Source organism: Cibotium barometz, chromosome 24 (genome assembly GCF_041138505.1).
Source record: "Cibotium barometz isolate CiBa-2024 chromosome 24, ASM4113850v1, whole genome shotgun sequence".
NCBI classification, from domain to species: domain Eukaryota; kingdom Viridiplantae; phylum Streptophyta; class Polypodiopsida; order Cyatheales; family Cibotiaceae; genus Cibotium; species Cibotium barometz.
Window position 1 is genome coordinate 10,337,973 of NC_141069.1, and position 22,185 is coordinate 10,360,157.

The 22,185-nt window shown below is 42.4% G+C and overlaps 1 pseudogene across 3 annotated transcripts in view; it reads left to right on the forward strand.

Moving 5' to 3' along the window:
- The window catches only part of LOC147624901 (WD repeat-containing protein LWD1 pseudogene), an 83,772-nt pseudogene extending 74,562 nt beyond the window's left edge, over positions 1-9,210 (forward strand). For 2 of the 3 annotated variants that reach the window (XR_015268877.1, XR_015268879.1), the window contains exon 2: positions 7,798-9,210. The product of XR_015268877.1 is annotated as a WD repeat-containing protein LWD1 pseudogene, transcript variant X1 (transcript). Of the gene's footprint in view, positions 1-7,099; positions 7,295-7,797 lie in introns of all 3 variants that reach the window. The other variant, XR_015268878.1, reaches the window with a different exon arrangement.
- The last annotated feature ends 12,975 nt before the right edge of the window (positions 9,211-22,185 follow it).

The window sequence follows — 22,185 nt, forward strand, 5'->3', positions numbered from 1 at the left end:
CCACTAAGGCCTTGCAGTCTATTACTCCATACGAAGCTTAGCATGGCAGGAAGCCTTCTATTGGTCACTTGCGTGTCTTTGGTTGCTTGGTCTATGCTTTAGTGCCTGTGCAACAACGCAGAAAATTGGATGGTAAGGCTGTCAAATGCATTTTTGTTGGTTATAGTGCTGAGAGCAAGGGTTACAGATTGTATCATCCACAGTCAAAGCGTATCTTGATTAGTCGAGATGTTGTTTTTGTGGAAGATGCTGTGCAGCCTTTGTTATCATGTACCAAAGAGACAGGTGTGAGCTCACGGGATGTATTTGATACGTTATTGCCTCTATTTACTGGTGGGAATTCAAATGTAAGTCCTAATGAGGCAAATATTCAGCCTATGCAGATTTCAAACGACATCATAGATCAGCCTATCTCTGATGCAGATTTACAGGATGTAATTCATGAGGATAGGGCTGAAAATGAGCAGGCTAGAGGTATGCCTAAATGGCTGGTGCAAACCTTGCGTGATAGTAAAATTGATGCACCTATGTCTAGTCGTACTCGTTCAGGTTTTTAGCATGCTTATGCATCAGATTGTTATGCTGTGGCTGTGTCTAGTATTTGTGAAGAGGAAGAACCTCTTTCATTTGATGAGGCACAAAGTTCAGAAAATTGGTTGGCTGCAATGCAAAGTGAATATGATGCTATAATGAAGAATGGTACATGGTCTTTGTGTGATTTGCCTATTGGTAAAAAGGCCATTGGATGTAAGTGGGTTTTTAAATTAAAACGAAAGCCAGATGGCAGTGTTGATCGCTATAAGGCTAGACTTGTTGCAAAGGGTTATGCTCAAGAAAAGGGCATTGATTTTGATGAGACCTTTGCTCCCACTTGTCGTATGACTACCATTCGTAGCATTTGTGCATTGGCAGTTCATAATGGTTGGAATGTACATCAGTTGGACATAAAGACTGCGTTCTTGAATGGAGATTTGCATGAGGAGGTGTATGTATTGCAGCCTCATGGTTTTGTTCAAAGAGGGCAGGAAAACAAAGTGTGCAGGTTGAAAAAGGCTTTATATGGTTTAAAGCAAGCTCCACGAGCTTGGTATGAAAAGATACATGCATATTTGACTGCACATGGGTTTCAGAATAGTCCAACAGAAAGCACTTTGTATGTTAAACGTGTGGATGGTGTACATCTAATCATTGCTCTCTATGTCGATGACATGCTGCTCACAGGACCAAATGAGAGTCATATTGATGATTTTAAGGCTGATTTGAATGCCTCTTTTGAGATGTCAGATTTGCGGCATTTGCATCATTATTTGGGGATATAATTTAAGCAGTGTGATGGAGGTATTGCTTTGTGTCAGACAAAGTATATTGAGACATTGTTGCGGAGATTTGGCCTTGAAGACTGCGAGCCTATTGCTACTCCAATGGAGACAAGTTTGAAGTTGAGTCTTCATGATACTGGAGATCACTTTGATGTCACACTCTATCAGACAGCTGTTGGTTGCCTCATTTATGTATGCATTACGAGGCCGGACATTCAGTTTGCAGTCTCACAGGTCAGTAGGTTTATGCATAGCCCAGGGTCTCAGCATTGGAAGGCAGTTAAACGCATCTTTCGCTACTTGAGTGGCACCATACATCTTGGGTTGTTTTATCCCAAGGGGGGATCGTTGCCGCCAGATTTACATGCTTTTTCGGACTCAGATTGGGCTGGTTGCTATGACACAAGAGTGTCCACAAGTGGTTTTTGTTTCATGCTCGGTAGCTCATGCATATCTTGGTTGAGCAAGAAGCAACCTACTGTGGCCACTTCTAGTTGTGAAGCTGAGTACAGGGCAGCTTTCACAGCTACGGTTGAGTGTGTGTGGCTCAGACGGCTTATGGCTGACTTGGGTGTTGGACAGGAGTCTGCCACCTCTATCTTCACTGAGAGTCAGAGCGCATTGGCAGTTGCGAGAAACCCAGTTTTTCATGCTCGCACAAAGCACATTGAGGTGCATTATCACTATGTCAGGGAGAGACTCTCAGCAGGAAAGATCAGCTTGGTCTATGTGCCAACACAGGACAACCTCGCCGATCTTTTCACAAAGGCGCTTCCTCGTGAGAAGTTCGAAGCTTTCCGCAAAGCTTTGGGCTTGCTCCCCTTTGTGGACTGATCTACTTCGGGCATGGCACTCCCCTATACATGAGTGCCAGCTCTCGTTCACACCATCACTCCCAGGGGGGATTTGTTGCCATATATATATAGGCAATGATGTGTGTGAACACACTTAGGACCGCCGGGGCACTTTTTTCCTCTTTAGGAGGTTTTTTCCCCCGGCTTGTATATACGCCCATCCTTCTAGGGCTAACTTATCTTTTGTACATTGACACAATCTAATACACTTTTGTGTTGTGTGCATTCTTGCTTCTTCTTCTCCAAGCTTTGTGTGCTTTCCTTGCCATATATATATATAGGCAGTGATGTGTGTGAACACACTTAGGACCGCCGGGGCAATTTTTCCTTCTTTAGGAGGTTTTTTCCCCCGGCTTGTATATACGCCCATCCTTCTAGGGCTAACTTATCTTTTGTACATTGACACAATCTAATACACTTTTGTGTTGTGTGCATTCTTGCTTCTTCTTCTCCAAGCTTTGTGTGCTTTCCTGCAACCCTAATTCCAACAGCTCCTTTTCGTGGGAATAGATCTGGGCCTAAACCTAGCCCATCGAATCCTCCCAAGACAGAGGACAAACCTGAAAAGAAAAAGTGCTGTAACTATTGCAGGAAAACAGGGCACACCATAGAGGAATGCAGGAAGCGTATTGAGAGTGAAAAAAAGAAGAAGTTGGCATCTTCTTCCACAGGTGCAGATCAGGCCAATTTGGCTACACATGTGTCAGCCTTGACACTTACATCTTCATTGCCTGCAGAGATGTCTTCTGATGCCATTGCTTTTGATGACTATGCTCTATAGTCTGTACTCCATGGTATGCATTGTCTGGTAGATGCATTTCAGGGGGGGATTCTACTTGCCCACATGCAGTTGGTGATGCCTCATGGTCACTTATGCTTGTTGACCCTTATGTTGGTCTATGCTAGACGCTTTCTCTTATGTGATGTCTACTGGAGATGCCTTTTATGCTGTTTTCCCTTGCAGCGGGATTGTTTCTACAGTGTTGACATTGTCACTTTCTCACATGTGATGTTTACTGGGAGTGCCTTTTACTCACTTGGCCAGTGTTGGCTTGCTCTCATGGTTTTGACATGTCACATGTATATTCTTCATTGTGGGATTATGCATCTTTACATTTGCCATACATGCCACTGATCATGGCATCGCTGAGAGTTTACCTACCTTCTCATAGCATTGGCTGATGCCCGCCTCGAGCCCCCACTTTCTCTCCCCATTTTCAGCTTTTTCCATTGCTGATTTTTCCTCATCGGATCCTCCATTGATGAGTTTCACTTTTGCAACTTACATTGCATGTCTCACAGGCATGACTTCTGGATCCTGTTGCCTTTACACATGCGTATATCTGCTACCTCTTCTTATGACTGGTGCAGTTATAGAGCATTGATATGGATTACACGCAGTTCAGCTTGGCATTTGGTACTTGCCTTCAGGGGGGGTATTATGCGATGCCTCTTGGTTTGATGCAGTTGATATCCACATGATCTTTGCCATGCATTTCTGGTGATGCATTTTTGTACTACTATGCGCTAGCATTAGTGCTATGACATTGAGGATTCTCCTTTTCCCCGTCATATAGTGCTTGCCTTTTCCATTGGCACTGCAGTTTACTCTTATTGTGGAGCATAGTGCAGGGCAGCATTCACAGCTTTATCACCCTGCTGCTACCCGTTCACACCATTCACTTGAGGGGGGTTTGTTGGTCATGTCCACTCTCGGCTAGTTCAGGCGTGAACCGAGCTTACTCATGGGCGCTTTTTCCCTGTGATTGGACATAGGTTTTTTCCCCGTGTGAACACACTTACGTGTGTTGGACACTTTGCCCTAGGCCTTTTTTAGTACTCACTTGTACTTTCATTTTATATCATTATTGAGTACATCTTTTCCAGCACTCTCACGTTTCTCTGTGCTTGAGGTTGTGTGTGTGTGTGTGTAGGCTAGCTTCCCTCCTACCCAACATTTAGCTCATGGGAGGCCCAAATCTATAAATTGGAGTCCTCTCTCTTCATTTGGAGAAGGCTCTCTTGTTGCAGACTAGCCTCTACCACCGTTACAGGCTGCCCTAATGAAGGCTACTCTCTTTCTCTCTTTCTTGAAGACTGCCCATGAAGAATACCGGCTGTTGGGGGCTGTTTTGGAGGCCTCCATCGTGAAGAAATATTGAAGGCAAGGGTATTTAATCATTTTATTATGATTTCTAGCCACCATACTTGTTTGTACCAATCCTTGTACTTGCTGGACCTGTTATATCAGCCATTGTACTGGCTGTACCAGCCATTGTACTTGTTGTACCAGCATTTGTTCTTGTCATACTTGCCACTATACTTGTTGTACCAACCATTGTACCTACTGTATCAGCATTTGTATCCACTGTACCAGCCATTGTACGAGCTGTACCACCTATTGTACCAACCATTGTACTTGTTGTACCAGCTGAATGGAGAGTTGTACTTGCTATACCAGCTCTATTGTATGAAGACCCGTGGTTTTTGGGAAAGAATCAGTACCCACACGGAGGTATATGGATTATATTGTTAGCTCGGCATTTCTACAGCCTGTGTTTCAGCTTGGTTGCCTCATGTTGGGCTGTGTTTTAGCATTTGTATATGGATAATCCGGCGTCTCCTGTGAGGAGAGTAAGGCCCTCAAAGCTTGTACATGATATTATTCTCCTTGGGTAATAAAATACTCCAAGAGGGAGGGGGGGGGGGGGGTGTGTCTGCCCATTCCGGCCTCTATGCAGTGTCACATGTGCAAGCTCCATTTTCAACATTTGTGGATGTTTTGTATAGCTTTTATGTTTTATGCAAAGTGATGATGGATATGTGTTAAGGTTGTGGCCATGTTTAAATGTTTTAATATGCATTGATGGTATCAACAAGTGTGTCAAAGGCCCTAGTCCCCCGGGCACCCGTGAGTTTCATCTTCACGGTTTGTGATGAGATCAAGAGTGGTTTGTCTTTTTGCAGGTATGCGACTTGTTCCTAAGTTGGGACAAGAGAAGACTTGCTCCTAAGTGGGGGTAGAGACATTTATTGAAAAACAAGAAGGATTCAGTTAAGGACGATTGTGTAGAAGCCAAGGGGTCACCAGCTTCACCCCTTGCTTCTAAATTATCAGAGTACAAGCTTGGAAGATGGGAGCTTGGGTCAATACAATGGTGCATTATGCATTAAGAATGTTTGTTTGACGCATGCTTTGCATGCGTGAAGTTGTTTTTCTGGCCTGGACAGTGCATGGATTCAATACTTGTGAGTGTCTATGGAGCTAGGGATGCCTAGGAACCCCGTGGGTGCATGTGCATGACCCTGTTTGAGGCTTAACGCGTGTGTCTTATGGGTTTTTGTATGTGGTAAGTATTACCCCTAGACCTAATTTATTATTGGTAAGGTTTTAAGGCTAATGTTAGTCCACAGTGTGTGCAGTGCTGCCTGAAAGCTGCCCGGGAGCTGTGCTGTCAGTTTGTAGCTTCTTGAAAACACTTCTTGCTTGGTCAACCTGCTCTCTGACTGCCCGGAGGTCTTCAGCAAGATCGGAAGCTATTTGTAAGCTTGGTGCAGTGCTGCTTGAAAGCTGCCTGAGAGCTGTGCGGCCAGTTTGTAGCTGCTTGAAAACACTTCTTGTTGGTCAAACTGTTCTCTCACTGCCCGGAGGTCTTCAGCAAGACCGGAAGCTATTTGTAGGCTTGGTGCAAGGGTCACAAGTTCACCCCTTGGTTCTAAATTTATCGTATCGGAGTACAAGCTTGGAAGATGAGAGCTTGGATCAATGCAATGGTGTGTTATGCATTAAGCATGTTTGTTTGACACACGACTTGCACGCGTGAACAGTGCATGGATTCAATGCTTGTGAGTTTCTACAGGGCTAGGGGCGCCTGGGAACCCTGTGGTACAAATCTTAAGCCTCAAACAGGGTTTTGTATGTGGTAAGTATTACCCGTAGGCCCAATTTATTATTTGTAAGTTCTTGAGGCTAATGTCTAGAGTGTGCATTGCTGACTGAAAGCTGCGGCCAGTGTGTAGCTGCTTGAAAACTATTCTTGCTTGGTTGAGCGGCTCTCTGACTGCCTGGAGCAGGATCGGAAGCTATTTCCCAGATTGTAGGCTTGGTGCAAGGGTGCCCCCGTAGGCAGATTTGGGATATCTTGGCTCATATTCATCAGCATCATTATTGGTTTTGATTCTGCCTTCAATTGTTTTCATTTGCACATTGTAATTGGAAACTCGTTGATCGTGGACCACCCACAAGCTTGTACTAAGTCTCCTTGGTAATGTAAATTATCCAAGGGAGAAGGAGGGGGGGTGTGTGTGTGTGTGTTTTGGTCTATGTTCAGCCCCAAGTATGGTGTTGATGGCCTTGGTTTACCTTGGCACGTTCTATTACCGTGTTGATTGGCTTATGGACATGTTTAAGCGTGGTAAATTTTGTGGTTGTTTTAAAGGAGTTAATGGCTAAGTGGTCTGAGATCCGCACTCCTGGTTATAGTTTATTGCCCAAATCATGATCATTAGTTAGGTTCGGCTTTTGATATTTGATTGATCATGTGTATGTAGCGTTCACATTGTCACAATATTCCATGCCTAAGATACACTTTCTATCATCCACTCATCTTGGTCTGTTGGCCACACAGCATTCCTGATTGAACTTGGTGTGGCAGCTGTTTACCTATGTTGAGGTATGAAACTCTAACCAAGGGAGGTCCATAGCCCAGAAGTGTGCACTGCGGTGTCACAGTCAGCAGATTGCATAGAGGAAGCGAAGTTGAGTCATGCTATCTTTGTTTTCTCTCAGTTGTCTCTCCCATGGGATAGACCATTGAGTGTGCACAGTCAAGCATTGATGTGCATTATATGAGCAGCCAACTAGGCTAAGATACATGTGTGTGATTTTGTGAGAGATGTGTGAACTCTCTTGTTCCCTATTTGCAGGGATGAGGTGGGACATTATAACTAGTAGTCTCTCCGCTCTAGCTGAGGAAGGTTCACAGCCCAGGCCCGAAAAGGGTACACCATACATTGCTCTCGGACACACAAGGGAATAAAAAGAAGTGCCCTGGTTTGGATGGGTTGACAGTGAGCTTGAAAACGCTGTTGCCAGCTTTTGATGTGGTCACTGTTCTCAGTGTAAATCCCATTCCTGAGATTCTTTCTGAAGTATGTGTATGCTTCCATGTACATAAGGATGTGCTAGAAAAAGCTTTGTTTGTCAACATAGCACACGCCTCTTGACAAGCACGAGGATGTCCTTGTTGGACACGACTTTGCAGTGTCTTGCACTTATCATCAAACCATGCATATTGCGGAGTGGAGCGTTTAGGTGGTCTTTATTGTGTCTGGATAAGTACCAATGGGCAGCCTCGTTGAGAGATGAATTGAGGTGATGGGCTTCAGTATACAAGGCTGGGTAGGGTCTCAATATCAGGCAAGAGTCAAGAGTCTAGGTTGTAGCTGAAATGTTCATGGGAATAAGAGTGGATGGGGTATGTATTAGTGTGGGCTGTCTATACGTAGAGATTCAGTAGGTTCACAGAACTGATCTTAATTATAATATTTATGTTCTATTTTATGCTCGCATATGGTGCAAATTTGTAGTGGCAATCTGATCACTAACACCTTTGTTGTTCCAGCATTCTAGGGATTTGTTGACATGGCAAATGATCAGGATGCATACTCTCAGGAGCCACAGAAAAGGTCTGAAATCTATACTTATGAAGCTTCATGGCAGATTTATGGAATGAATTGGAGTGTCAGGAAGGACAAGAGGTTCCGGTTGGGGATAGGAAGCTTCCTTGAGGATCTCAATAACAAAGTCGAGATCGTGCAGCTTGATGAGAAGACGGGGGATTTCAAGTCAGATCCCCAGCTATCTTTTGAGCATCCTTACCCTCCAACAAAGATCATGTTTGTTCCTGATAAGGAGTGCCAGAAGCCAGATTTATTAGCCACAACTGGGGACTTCCTCAGAATATGGCAGGTGCATGATGATAAAGTGGAGCTCAAGAGCGTAATGAATAACAATAGGAACAGTGAATATTGTGCCCCCCTTACATCATTTGATTGGAACGAAGCGGAGCCAAAGAGGATAGGAACCTCCAGCATTGATACGACTTGCACCATTTGGGATATAGAAAAGGAGGCAGTGGATACGCAGCTAATCGCACATGACAAGGAGGTTTATGACATTGCTTGGGGTGGAGTGGGAGTCTTTGCATCAGTGTCTGCAGATGGCTCTGTACGAGTGTTCGATCTGCGGGACAAAGAGCATTCTACCATTATCTACGAGAGTCCTCAACCAGACACACCCCTTCTGAGATTGGGCTGGAACAAGCAGGATCCCCGGTATATGGCCACCATTCTCATGGACAGCTCCAAGGTGGTAGTATTGGATATTAGGTATCCTACCATACCGGTAGCAGAGCTTCAGCGACATCAAGCAAGTGTTAATGCTATTGCTTGGGCACCTCACAGTTCGTGTCACATATGCACTGCAGGAGATGATTTGCAGGCTTTGATTTGGGACCTTTCATCAATGAGCCAACAACCGGTTGACGGTGGCCTCGATCCTATACTTGCCTATACAGCAGGTGCCGAGATCAACCAGCTTCAGTGGTCGTCAACTCAGCCTGATTGGGTGGCCATAGCTTTCTCCTCAAAATTGCAAATTCTTAGGGTGTGAGGTGATGGCTGTGACATTTCCTCTATTGTGTAGGGGACTACAAATCTAGGCTCTCTGTGAAGGTGTCCACCTCCTACCTTCTACATTTTAAATTCAAGTAAGGTAGCATGGGGATCTATCAATGAAGCTTCCATCTTTTTGTCTTCTCAGTCGAACAACCTTCTGTAAACCTTATTTGATGTGAATACACTTTCATTGGATGTTTGTGAGGGTAGTAGTCTCTTGTCAGGCTCGAAGAGTGTAAGTTGGTGACTTGTAAACATGTGGGTAGTCCTCCAGTTATTTCTGCATATTGTACGACTTTGGAACCGAATTCTGTTTTTTTTTTTAACAAAACACGACTCCGTAGGAGCTTCCACCTAAATTTGTTTAGCACCACCTTTCCCCTCTGATATTTTTGTACACTAACAGTTGAAATGTGTTTTGGTATAACAAGCAACCAAGGCTTCACCATAAATATTGAATATTGTGTCGGAGGTTGATGGATGTGTTAGCGATCCACTAGCCTTTTCAGGGGTTACTATGGCCTTTGGGGGCTTGTGCCTCCAGCTTGCTTTGGGGATGAAGCTTGAGCTTTCTGCTTATTAGCAACCTTGGATGTTTCCTTGGCTACTGTCCTCGTCTTGGCTTGCCTTGTGATGGCATTAAGTGGGATTGTATGAATAAGTTCTCCTTGCACTCACCTAGTTGATGCTCATAGAAGTAGTGGGTGGTGCTTTTGCCATTGGAGTGATTGTCACTCAATGGGACAATCCTTATAAGCATGTTCTAATCCACTTGTAACATGTGCCAGTGTAAGGAATGTCATTGGGGTTAGGTACGAGATTTATAGTGCTTGGAGCACTACGCAAACTTGGTACTGGATTCTTGTATGGAGACACTTTGCAAACAATGTGGGTTTTGCATTGGAAGCATTGCATTGGTGGCCTACATAGCATATTGTTGAGGCCTCTTGCTCTTTTCTGCACTATGCGACTTCGAACAAGGAGGCATAGTCTATGGTGTAGTTCTTGGAGGGATGGATTGAGGTGGTAGTACTGGAGGTGGGTATGGCAACTGGGGTGGTCTATACATACCTCTTGGTAAGGGGTTTTGGTTGTTAAGACACTGGATCTTGTGCTGGTAGCCGGTGGGGCTCATACGGCTAAGTGTTGCCTTGGCATGGGGATCATCTGTTGTGGTGCCGAAGTTCACCTTGCTAGGTTGTTGGTACCAACAATAAGTTTTGTTGTGGTTCTTGTAGTGCTTGCAATGAGCACAAATTGTTGTCGTCTAGGTCCTAGCAACGAACATTCCACACTTGTATGATTTTGGTGATAAATTGCACACCAAACCATATCTCTCCGTGGAAATGTGTGAGGATGTCTAGCTTGCAACACTAGTTGGGTTGGCCTTGAGGTTGTTCTTGGCAAAAACCAATTTGGTTTGCTTTTCCTTGGAAATTCATTGTTGGTACAGTTTGATAGTTGTTGTTGTAAAGGTATGCTACCATATTATATTGAGTGGTGCATTAAGTCAAAGAATTGTTAACCATGGCACGAGTGTATTGAGTTGTAGATGGGATGCATGCATGCTCTTCTTGTTGCAATCTTATATAGCTTGCAAGTTGGAGTTACAAACGTACAATGGCATGTTATATTTTGAGTTCAATTTTTGGCAATACAAAAGTCCAAGACTTTTGACAATGATGTTATGAGTGTATTATCGACTTTACGATGCATGTCCCTCCTGTTTGCAAGTGCTCATGGATTGATGCACGTATTTTAAAAGTACAGTAGATAACATCTATTGTAAGATTGCAATACAAGATGGAATATTGCACTCAAAATATTCAAGAAGTATGACGAATACTAAGGTTGCAGTCTATGCAAAGTAAATGCCCAACCTTTTAGAGTGTGTTTCAAAATGCATACAGTGCTTTTGTTTCTTAGCTGTGCATTTACATAGAACACCGAACAGCCAACAGCCAACACCCAACGCCGCACTTACCCGAGAGAGAGAGAGAGAGAGAGAGAGAATCTTAATTAAAATTTCATCGAGTCGAGTTCTTAAAGTGGAGTGAGAAAAGGATCCATGTAAACCATCCTCAATTAGAACGCTAAGAGGACTGTCCATGAGATATAACATGGCTGAAAAACACTAGATTCCATGTGGTGGCCAAAATCTCGCTTATATCTTATGTATTGAGACACTTTAGTGGCAAATACTTTTTCACTAATAAACTAGAGGTCTCACCAACATCTTAGTCACTTGTGAGGCTTGTAAATTCAATATAGTGGCAATATCTATGGGCGCACCTGTGTAATCCACATTGATTAGGAAGGTCATATTATAGTGTCAATTCTACAGTATTGTTGTAATTGAGAACTATGTAATCACCCTTCACAAATCAAAAACCCTGCCTTGAAGAAACTAGATCTCAAACTTGTATTCTTTAATTGCTCTAGCTAGAAAATGTTCTAGTGGGAACCTTCATCTAGGCATGCAAGTAAGTAATGTCAAGATCCAACTCAGAGACTTCCACGGTTGCAATGTAGGCACCACATCTGCAAAGACCAGAAAAGTCCCCATGAAGCTCCTCCAGAAAAGTCCGCTCCAAGACCCTTGCTCTCCTCTATTATAGCTCCTTGACCCTCTCAAACACCTTCAAAATATAAGCCACATAGAAAATCAATTAAAGAAGGCAAACAAAATTATCAGCCACCTTAGCACATATGTAGAGGCACATGCCTAGTAGGAGAAATGTAAGCATCCTTACCGAGCCAGGCCTTTGAAAAATGTGGTGCCTGTTAAAGACTGCCTTCTTTCATAATAAAAGCAACAAGAAATGCAAAGGGACCGAATTATATAATTGAGTTTAGTGTTGTAATCTCAAGTTTGTTTCAACAAATTGTTTTTAGAGCTTTGTAATATATCCGGTAACAAAAATGCAGTGGGCACCCGTGAACCGCCCTAGAGGCGACCACCTCAAGGCCATCTCCCAGGATCCCCTATTGCCCAACATGCCCCCTTCCGCGCTCTCCTAGTCCTTCTGCCTGCCCCCCTCCTCACAGGCGCCTTCTTCACTTTTCTGGACGGTCGGCTCTTCTATAATCCCCACTTCTACTGAGAGCCCGTGCTTCCCTCCTCCAATGCCAGCCAGCTCGTGGAACTCATCTAATCTTTCTCTACAAACTAGATTAGAAAATAAGTAAAGCAGAACAGATTTGGGAGCCGAATCATCCGGCTACTGTGAGTCCAACAGATGTGTCACAGCCAACTTCCGGTAGTTGCAAGCTGTGTAAACGTCAGCGTTTGATCTGGCGTTCTGCTCGCGGGCATAAAGAAATACAAGATTAATTCGTCGGATCTGTCCTTGAACACCGCTACTTACACGTAGAAATTATTTTAGAGAGAATTCTTACTGCCGCTGGATGGTTTCGCAGAACCTGTTCAAGAGAAGACACTAGAGGTTGGTCATCTTGGCCTGCTCATCCCTCTGGCAGGCCGGATCCGGCCCTTGCGTTGGACGCGGTCTCCCCTTCATCGCAACGGCCTCCGCTCGACTTTTCTGTCGCTCTCGCTAGAAGATACTTGCTCGATACTTGGGCAATAGAGGTACTCCAGTGGCTAAACGAGAGCATGACTGCTTGTAACTAGTGTGCACTGTGCGCGCGCTTGGACAACGGTCATTTTTTTTCCAAGGAAATGGGCCTTTTTATTTTAAGAACTTAGAAAAGAGTTACATAAGATAGATAGAGAGCTTTCACCAAAACAAGTGTCCTTGGTAACCACTATCTCTCTCAACATTATGAGGTCCTCAATGCCATGATCACACTGTGAGTCTTCCTTTCTTTGCCTTCTTGTGCAGTTGATATATCTTGGCATCCAAATCCCTTAGTCTTCTCTGGATGAACCTTTCACCTGCATGTATCAGTTGATCTTTCAGTCATATGTGCTGAGTAGGAGAATTGTTAAAGACAAAGTCCAACCTGCTTAACCATAGTACCCACAACATTTCAGACTTCAGCACAAACCACAATTCTATAGAATATCTTATACTCTCCCAAAATCAGATTTTTCCATCCCAAAGACAGGCCATTCCATGTCCTAATGCACTAGAGAGTCAAACTATCTTTTGGCTAGAGGACAGCGGATGAAGATGTGTAAATCATCCTCCATCTCTTGGCATCTGTGGCATTTGCCATCCCCTATGTTACATCTGTGTGCTTTCTGCTGGGTCCAAATGGCTCTGTATATAATTAGCTAGGCTAGACATGCCTTCTTTGGCTCAACATATTTGTTCCACAGTTTGCCGAAGAGGAAATACCAATGTTTTCTATCCCACAAGAGACTCCACCTTCTGTTGAGTGTGCAGTGTACAAGAGGGATCTTTTCTTAACATGGATGGGCATGAAGTAGGATTGAGAGCTCCACTGGAAGGCTTTGGGTAGAGGCAAGTCTCTGACAGATAGTAACCAATAGTCAGAGTGGCACCATAGACTGATTCTGGCACCAATGAGCTCAAGCTCTACATTTGATACATTGTACATGCTAATCAAGTCAGCTTTGGAAAGCCAGGTGTTGCAAGCATTGTCCCATACATCCCACTAGCTTTTAATGCCTAATTTGTGTAGTTTGAGAGTAGAATCAACCTTGTCCTCCTCCACTGGGGGGTTGGGCAGCACAGGCCACCAGATAGAGTCTCTACCATGGATCCCCCAAGTATGGCTAGGCTTGTCAGAAAGGATTAGGTCTCCTTTGACAGAGTTCCATGCTGTCCACATAAAGAGATGACTAGAGGGATTCCCACAGGTTTGATATGATATTTGCTCACCAATATTGTGAGAGACATCAGGTTCTTCCACTTGGGGAATTTTTTTAGCTTGAACTAATCAGTGTTCCTACTATTGATCAGCTAGGCCTAGCTTCTGAAGGCTTTAGGATGCTCCTCAGCACCCACTTAGCAGCCATTCTGTCAGCCCGGTTAGATACATCTAGGAGACCAAGTCCCCCTTTCCCAGTGTCCAAATAGCACCAGTCCCATTTGACCTTTGGTATTGACTTTACCCATGGGTCCCCCCCTCCCCCCCCACAGAAAGTTCTTGCACAACCTTGTGAATTTGCTTAGGTCATCATCTGGGGGTCTCCAACAGCTTAGAAAATAGATAATAGAGGGAATGATAAAGTGGTTGATGATCATTTTCCTACCTGCTAGGTTAAGTTTTCTTTGCCACCTAGTGAGTTTGCCTTCTACTTTGTTTAGAACCCATTGCCACCTATGTTTCATAGTGACTTTGAAGCCTATTGGGATACCCAATAGTCTAAATATCACCCCATCTTCCAATGTTTTGCATCATGCATGAATCAACGACTCTAGAGGCTTCTCAATCAGAGTTCTGATCCCAATTTTTTGATGGTTTATCACTGATCCTGATGCTCTAGAGTATATGTCTAGGCATATGCAAAAGAATCTCATACTCTGCTCATTGTTGGCTACCATTGCATTTGTGTCATCTGCAAACATTTGTGTACAGAGTTGTTTGCCACTGGGGAGGGAAATTCCCTGCATCTCCCCTTTCTCCATCCTGTGTTTAATCAGCCAGTTCAGTCCATTAGCATCAATGGCATAAAGCAGGGGAGCCAGAGGGGCAACCCTGCCTAATGGACTTGGTTAGAGGGAGGGCCTCAGAGAGCACCCCATTCACATTAACCCTTGTTGTGGCATTACCAAAAAGGGCCCCCACCATCTGGATAAAGTGCTTGCTTGCCCCCATGTGTCTGAGAGACTCCAAAACATAATGCTAGCTTAGTCTATCACAGGCTTTGTCAAAATCTATTTTGAAAAAGATATAATCCTGATTAGTTTCTTTTAGCAAATTCCATGCCCTCCCAGAGAGTAATAATAGCATCCAGGATGTATCGACCCTTTATGAAGCCCTTTTGTTCCTGTCTAATCCAGCTTTTCATGTGGCAGGAGAGCCTTATAGCAAGGGATTTTGCATAGATTTTATAAGCACTTGTGAGCATAGTGATGGGTCTCCAGTTACCCAGGTTATCTTTCCCACCCTTCTCGTGAATAAGTTTGATCCATCCTTCATTGATTGAGAGGGGGACAGCTCCATATGACAAAGCCTCCTGCCAAACATCTAGTAGGGGTCCCACCAAGGTTTCTTTGAAGGTTTTGAAGAATTCTGAGGGCAAGCCATCCACCCCTAGGCTTTTTTTCCCCTTGAGGTTGTATATTTCCCTATTGATTTCTTCCTTTGGACAGATTGTATTCCATAGTTTTTGAGATGCCTTCTAGGATGGTGGGTTTTCTGGCTTCTCCTATCACAGCTATGCATTGTATTTGATCCTTTGTGAGCTCACTCCCCTTATTGAATATATTGTTGAAGTGTTGGAAGACCACCTTTCTATTGTCTTCCTCAGAACCACAGCTAATTCCATTATTATCTTTGAGGAAGGGAAGTTTATCCTTACTTTGTTTTAGCTTCAACATTTTGAACATTTCAGGGATGGGAAGGTCACTTTTGCCTGCCTACCAGTCTCTAAAGAAAAGATTGGCATATTGTAGGGAGATCTCTTCCTCCTTTTTGATCTGTTCTCTAGTTCTACACACCTCATCCTGCACTAAGGGGTCTTTCTTATTGGCCAGTTCCTCCATGTTCTTTAACTTCCAGAAGAGCTAATCTTTCCTTAACTTTCTGATTCTGGTCATTTCCTTCCTGATGCAAATCAGAAAGGACTGGTGTTAACTCAATTCTAGGGTTAACAAGAGCTACCGCCATTATCTTACATCAAGGGGTCATGACAGATACACCAAAGGGTCATACATTCAAGAAATGAAGCCATAATGTCCAAAGCTACAACTTGGACGGGCGCCCGTAATGGTATGACAAAGTATTTATGGCGATTCCCGTTTCAAGGGCGTGTGGCAGCAAGATAGGATGAAGTCCTAAGTGATGTACTGCATGGATATATTATGAGAGTAGTCATTGTAATAGCAATTAGGCCTCTTATGAGCATAAAGTGCCCGGTCGGCCACAGTTTAAGTGAGTGTGAACACTTATGGCCATGTATATAAGTGAATTTCTCTCATAATACTCTTCCATTGTGCAATTGAGTCTTGCTCTTGCTAATCTCTCTCTAATGCATGCTAGTGGTGAGTGTGTATGAGTAAAGTGAGGTGAGAGGAAGGCAGAGGACCCGTAGTGCAACATGACGGTGTGACAACGCTCACGGGAGGCGCGGTGGAATTTCTTCTCAAGGAGTTGTAGAGCTTGGAGATCTCAAGGGTTACGAGCTCGGCCATTGGAAAGATTCTCACGAGAGTTGTGGTTTACCAGTTAATCTCTTTTTAGATATGTTTCAAGGAGGGTTAGGGTGAGCCATAACATTTTTGGATGTGTTTCAAGGAGAGTTAGGGTGAGCCATAACATTTTTGGCGTCGCTACGCCGGGGAGCCATCCCTTGGCTTTTTTCATTGTTTTGCCTCTAATCTAAGCATAACCCATTACCCATTATCGTGATTAATAGTTTTCGATGAAAAAGATGTGGATTTGATGGTGATTTGTGTGAGATTTGGTGTAGAATAGCTCTCTTTTTTGTTTTTGAAAAGAATGATTTTTGCTTAATTTTTAGATTAATTTGTTATTTTTGTGGTTTTTCATGTTCTTAAGGCTTGCACATAGTTTTATTAGGCTTATTTTGTATCTATTACATCAAACAATGCAATAGAATGCAAATTTTAGTAAATATTAGCTCTCTTTAGTGTTAAACATAGAACTAAGATCATTAATTTTAGTTTAATTATGTGCTTGTTGTTGAAATTGTTTGGATTAGAGTGTTACAAGCATTAGGAGTAGCTTAATTTTTTAAAAAATTTCTTAAAACCAGAAAAAAATCCTTGAATTTGACTAATGTTCCTTAACGGACTGGTTTTTGTCATTAAGGGTGATTAATCTTGCTCAAGAGGTTTAAAAAATTTAGAAAATATGTTAATTGGGGTCTAAATTGATCATATGAGTAGTGGAAATCGGCATTTTTGAGTGTTTTGAGAACATCTAGATGCATCAAAACACCTAATCACATCAAATTTTTCATCAATTGGAGAAATTTGACTCTCTGCTTAATTTTGCCTTAAAAGAGGAGACCATAATTAAGAGTCTAATTAATCTCCTATTTTAGATTAATTTATACAATTGTTGATGCACAAAGATTAGCATTTCCTTGCTCTATCTAATGATGTGCTCAATTGTGTGAATTGATTAGAGATTAGTGGTTAATTAGAGCCCTTGATTAGTGTAAAAGAGAGAAAGATTAAGAAAAGGATTAATCTTGGATTAATTCTTAATCACTTTTTTACATAACTCATTAAAGCTAATGAGTAGATGCTCATGAGTTATCAATTTATCCATTTTGGGGATCATTTATGTGAAGGGTGTAAGGGGTGTCATTAAAAGGTTGACTTTTTTGATTCTCACTTACCTTTTTGGAAAATGCTCATATCCCTTTCATTTTAAATTCAAAAAATATTTCTCCTCCCAAAAAGGAAAATTCGTATTTCCCACTAGACTTTAAAAAAAAAATCACAACATGAATCATTTTTTCACTCCCAAAAAGGTTCACGTTTTCGGGAACCGCGCGCGCAAAAAAAAAGGTTCATAACGTGAACCATTTTTCACGCCCAAAAGTTCACAGTGCGAACCATTTTTTCATGTCCAAAAGATTCACATTTTCGGGAACCACGTGCATGCAAAAAAAAAAGTTCATGACGTGAACCATTTTCACGCCCAAAAGTTTATGGTGTGAACCATTTTTTCACGCCCAAAAGGTTTAAGTTTTCGGGAACCACGTGCAAAAAATAAATAAAAAAATCTGTGAAGTTCGGTTCATGGCGTGAACCATTTTCTACAATTTCATGGAACTAGAGTTCATGCAAAAAAATCAAAATTTATAAAACCCTTGAAGTCCGTCGACAAAAAAAAAAGACTCTAGAAAACACCCCTGTTTAGAGGCCCGTATCTCCTAAACCGTATATCCGATGAAGGCGCTCTAGGGCTCATCAGAAAGCTGGCATCAAGCTCTTCGACTTTGGACTCGGCCGTCCGAAGTCAAAAGTCGACCATTTTGGCCTTCGACTAGCAGCCTCAAAATTCGACTCGAATATAAAAAGCAAATAAATAAATAAATAAATATAAGGAGCATTTAGGCACTCTAACATGGCCACGCGATAGAGGGATTGCCAGGGATCCCACAAGGACTGAACTCAATGGCTGACATCTTCGAATCATTGAGATCTATGCCACAAATTCACCTCCCAATACCATTGGCCATGCCTATAATAAGTGTGTCATCAGGTTTTATACCCCCTATCACTTCGATCCCACCGGGCTTTGGTTCCTTACCTAACATTTTCGCAAATCCTATAAGTACCAACCCTTTCGTGGATGCCCACACCTTGGACATACTGACTAGTCTAGGAAGGGGGGTGGCCCAAGGACTCAGTGAGTCTCTTCCAACAAGAGCACTCACATACGTCCTCAGTGATTCATACAGAAATACCGCCGTATAAATTTCTAAAATTATGGGCAAATACGACGGAACAATAGACCCTGTTGAATTCATTCAAATGTTTGATGAACAAAGATGTGAAGCCTTTGAAAATCCCAACTGCCCCACTAAGGTACATGCGTCAAACTTATGCTTAGAGGAAAAAGCTAATCGATGGTTTATCACATTGATGCCGGCGATCATGACCAACTTCAAAACCTTGAAATCAGCCTTTATACATGGCTTTTCCCAGACAAGGTTATCAGTGGAGTGCAGTAATAAAACTCCATTCAATTGAATGTCAACCAAATGAATCCATTAGAGATTTTATCCTTAGGATAAAACTCTTGGACTCACATGAGTCATGGGAAAAATTAAACGATGTTCAATTGAAGAGATGTTTCATGATGGGCTTGAAGAATAACAGCTTACACAACTTGATCATTGTATCCAATTCGAAAACATTCGATCAATGTTGTAAAGAAGAAATACGTTTAGATGACAACATGCTAGAAGATGATCATGCTACGAGGTGTTCCTCATCTAAACTAAGTGAAGCAATGGCAAAAGAAAGATCGATCTCGGAATTGACATTCCTAGAATTTTATGCAGCCTTGCTTAAAACCTTAGCCAACATCTTTAAGAGGGAATGAAAACCTTCAAAACCAGACATCCTTAATGCCTCTAAAAGTGAGGAATGAAATGCCTTGTGTCGAGTGTAATCACTACGACCATCCCAATCCTCATTCTCCATCTCTCGTGTACCAAACAGAAACAATTCAAAGGGTAGAAACGGTTCAGGAAGAAGCAGTTAATCGAACACTTCAGTGTTTCTATTGTTGCATGGACCTCATAAGATGGCAGACTTCACAGTTTGGAATACTTCCATGCCCATAGTCACTAACACCTTGCGACCCATGTGTGAACGATGTGGCATTGATCACATGTTCCAAGATTTCCCAAGACGAGTTGCGTCAATGCAACTCATCTCACAAAATACAACTCTTAACATCTTAAGTGTACAAAACAAGCAATTGGCCACGGTACCCTTGAATGTACTTACACGCTTACAAGCCAAGGCATGAGAAACAGTAAAAAAAGAATGCAAAATACAATACCTTAACATGGGTAGAAGAACATGCCTTAAAGCAGAACCCAAAAGAAAAAGAAAAACCTTTTAAAACCAAGAAAAACAAAGGACAACAAACTTTCGAAACCAAGGTCGAATTAAAAGACAGGGAAAAGGAGCCTGTAGGACATAAACCCAAAAGGGGACATAAATCCAAAAGAGCCAAAAGATACACAACGATGTAGAAGCATCCACATCAAACCCATTTGTGTGACACAAGATACAAAAGCCCAAAAGAAAATTTGATCTCGTCGCATGGGTAAACATAATGAAAAACTGACAATCCAAAGAAATTCAAAAAATGAAACAAGTTCTAGTATATCTCTAAGTGAGGATGAAACAAGTTCTTACTCTTCGCTCAGTGCACCACATAATAGGCCAATCAAGAAACTAGAACCCACCCAACCACCCCAAATGGATAATAATGATCGCATGACATATGTGGAACGTAGGATAGCATGCTTAGCTTGGTTGAATGTCTTACAGGGTCACCGATTGTGATTGAGCCTCATAATGCCAATCCTAAAACAGCAACCAAAATACAAAGTCTAGAGGAGTACCGCTTCCCCTTTCAAGAGGAAGACATACTCTCTATAGAAAAGTTATTTGGAACATATTGTACGAACTATATGATTGAGAAAGCATGTGAGAAATTCGATAATTCCCTTACAAGATTAAAACAGTCTCTCAAAACCTCATTTAGAGGAATGCTCTTCTCTCATGTGATAAAGCCAGCATCATGACAGCACTTGCACCTTTCAGGGGGCTCAACCTGAGTTATACCAAGACATAAAGAACTCCATAAAACAGGACTGTGAGGATTCGCTAGTTTCCAAACAGACCTCATTAAGATTTGTCAGAGGGCCAAGTGTGCCAGTGTACGCATTGGTGGGTACTCTTGAAAAAGTTGAAAGCCAAAATGAGAATGAAAGTGAATGGGAGTATGAAATAGAAACGAGATCTGAAGATGAAACAATAATCGAAACACCCATGGTTCCTTTAGAAGATTCTATCATGGTATGGTTGGATTTCCCTATAGGCAATGATATTAAGCGTAAACGCACATTAATTAGCCCTCGAGCTAGTCATAACATTGTGACAATAGACACTTGTGTCATTGGGACAATCTAAACTCATCCCTACAAGCAATAGTCTTGCAGCAAAAGGAACCAATAGACAAAACATTGAAGTTCCAGGTTACTTTAGATACACTAAAACAATTAATGGCAATACGGAATTTACATTCCATGTTACCTTAGATTCCCTTGAGTATGATGTCGTCCTTAGCGAAACTTGGATAGGTAAATCGTTGTATTCTATAGATGAATCCATGCAAACAGTCACCTTGAATACTCCTTCAAGCAATGTAAAATTGCTATTATGGGAGGAAGAGACCTTGCAAGAGCTGGAACTTCCAATATATCTTACTGAAAAGATTCCTAGGATTTTGGTGGGATTGGAAATTTCAAATAAAATCACCATAGTTCAAGCATAGCTTTATCCAACATGAGAACACAATCTCATGACCCTCGAGCTATGGGATTTGTTAGGTCAACCAACTCTCACGGCACATCCTGAAAGGATTACCTTTACACAAGACTTGAACATGCCATGTTTGGGATACTTTGAACATACAATGTATATTAAAACTAACCCCCTCAGTTGTAATTTTTTTTGTGGTTATGTGTTGGAAGCAGATTTGATCTTGGGGCATAAATGGACTTTTGTTGCCCAAGCACCACTGTGCTTTGCTAGCAATAGAGTCATCATGATGGTCAACAATAAAAATTTGACAATACCGTACTACGAGGAAGAGGATCCACCTTTAATGGATATCTATGATGCTGAACACAAAAGGATATAGGCCTCTTCCACAAAAGCCTCCCTACACAATGACCTACCATTTGCATCAATGACCGACTTTGATAAAGCATCTACTCCTTCAACCCTATCCTCACCTACGAATTTCGATGCCAATACCTTGCATCAACAGCTATTCCTGATGAAGAAGTTCCCATAACCAAACCATCTATCTCTAACAAGGAACTCAAAGGAAAGACCCCGGAGCCTATGCATCTTCACTGACAAACCTCACCAAAGGAGACAACCACATGCTCAAAGGCCTCGTCATCGATAGCCACTCCACAAGAGAATCTAGCCTCATCATCATCAACAATGCCCATGAGTCTCAAACTTGCAGCCTCAGTGTCAACCAAAGTCAAGGGGGGCCCAAAACCTTCCACATCAACCCAAAACAAAACTCCACCATGACAACCACAATCAAGGTATCTTAATAGTGTCAAAATGTGGGTAGAAAAGCAGCTACTTGTAGCTCAAGGCTACTATGAAGGTGCCAATCAAATTTGGGTGCCTGGACAGTCAAAGACACTTCCCCAATGTAACACTGAGAGGCCAAGGAAAAAGAAAAGTACTCCCCAACACAGTTCACCAAAGCCTATGCGAGTTCCTCAAAAAACTCCACCAAGTCATCAAGTGTGGGTACCAAAAACACTACTGCTGCACGTACAAGGGTACTACCAAAGAAATACCGAAGCTTGGGTCTCCAAGCGTATCACAAACTCTCCTAAGCTTGCACAAAGAAGAAAGCCTCAGCACGAAGCACATCGGCCAGTTTACAATGTACATCAAAGATGGGTACCTATGCATGTGATTCAA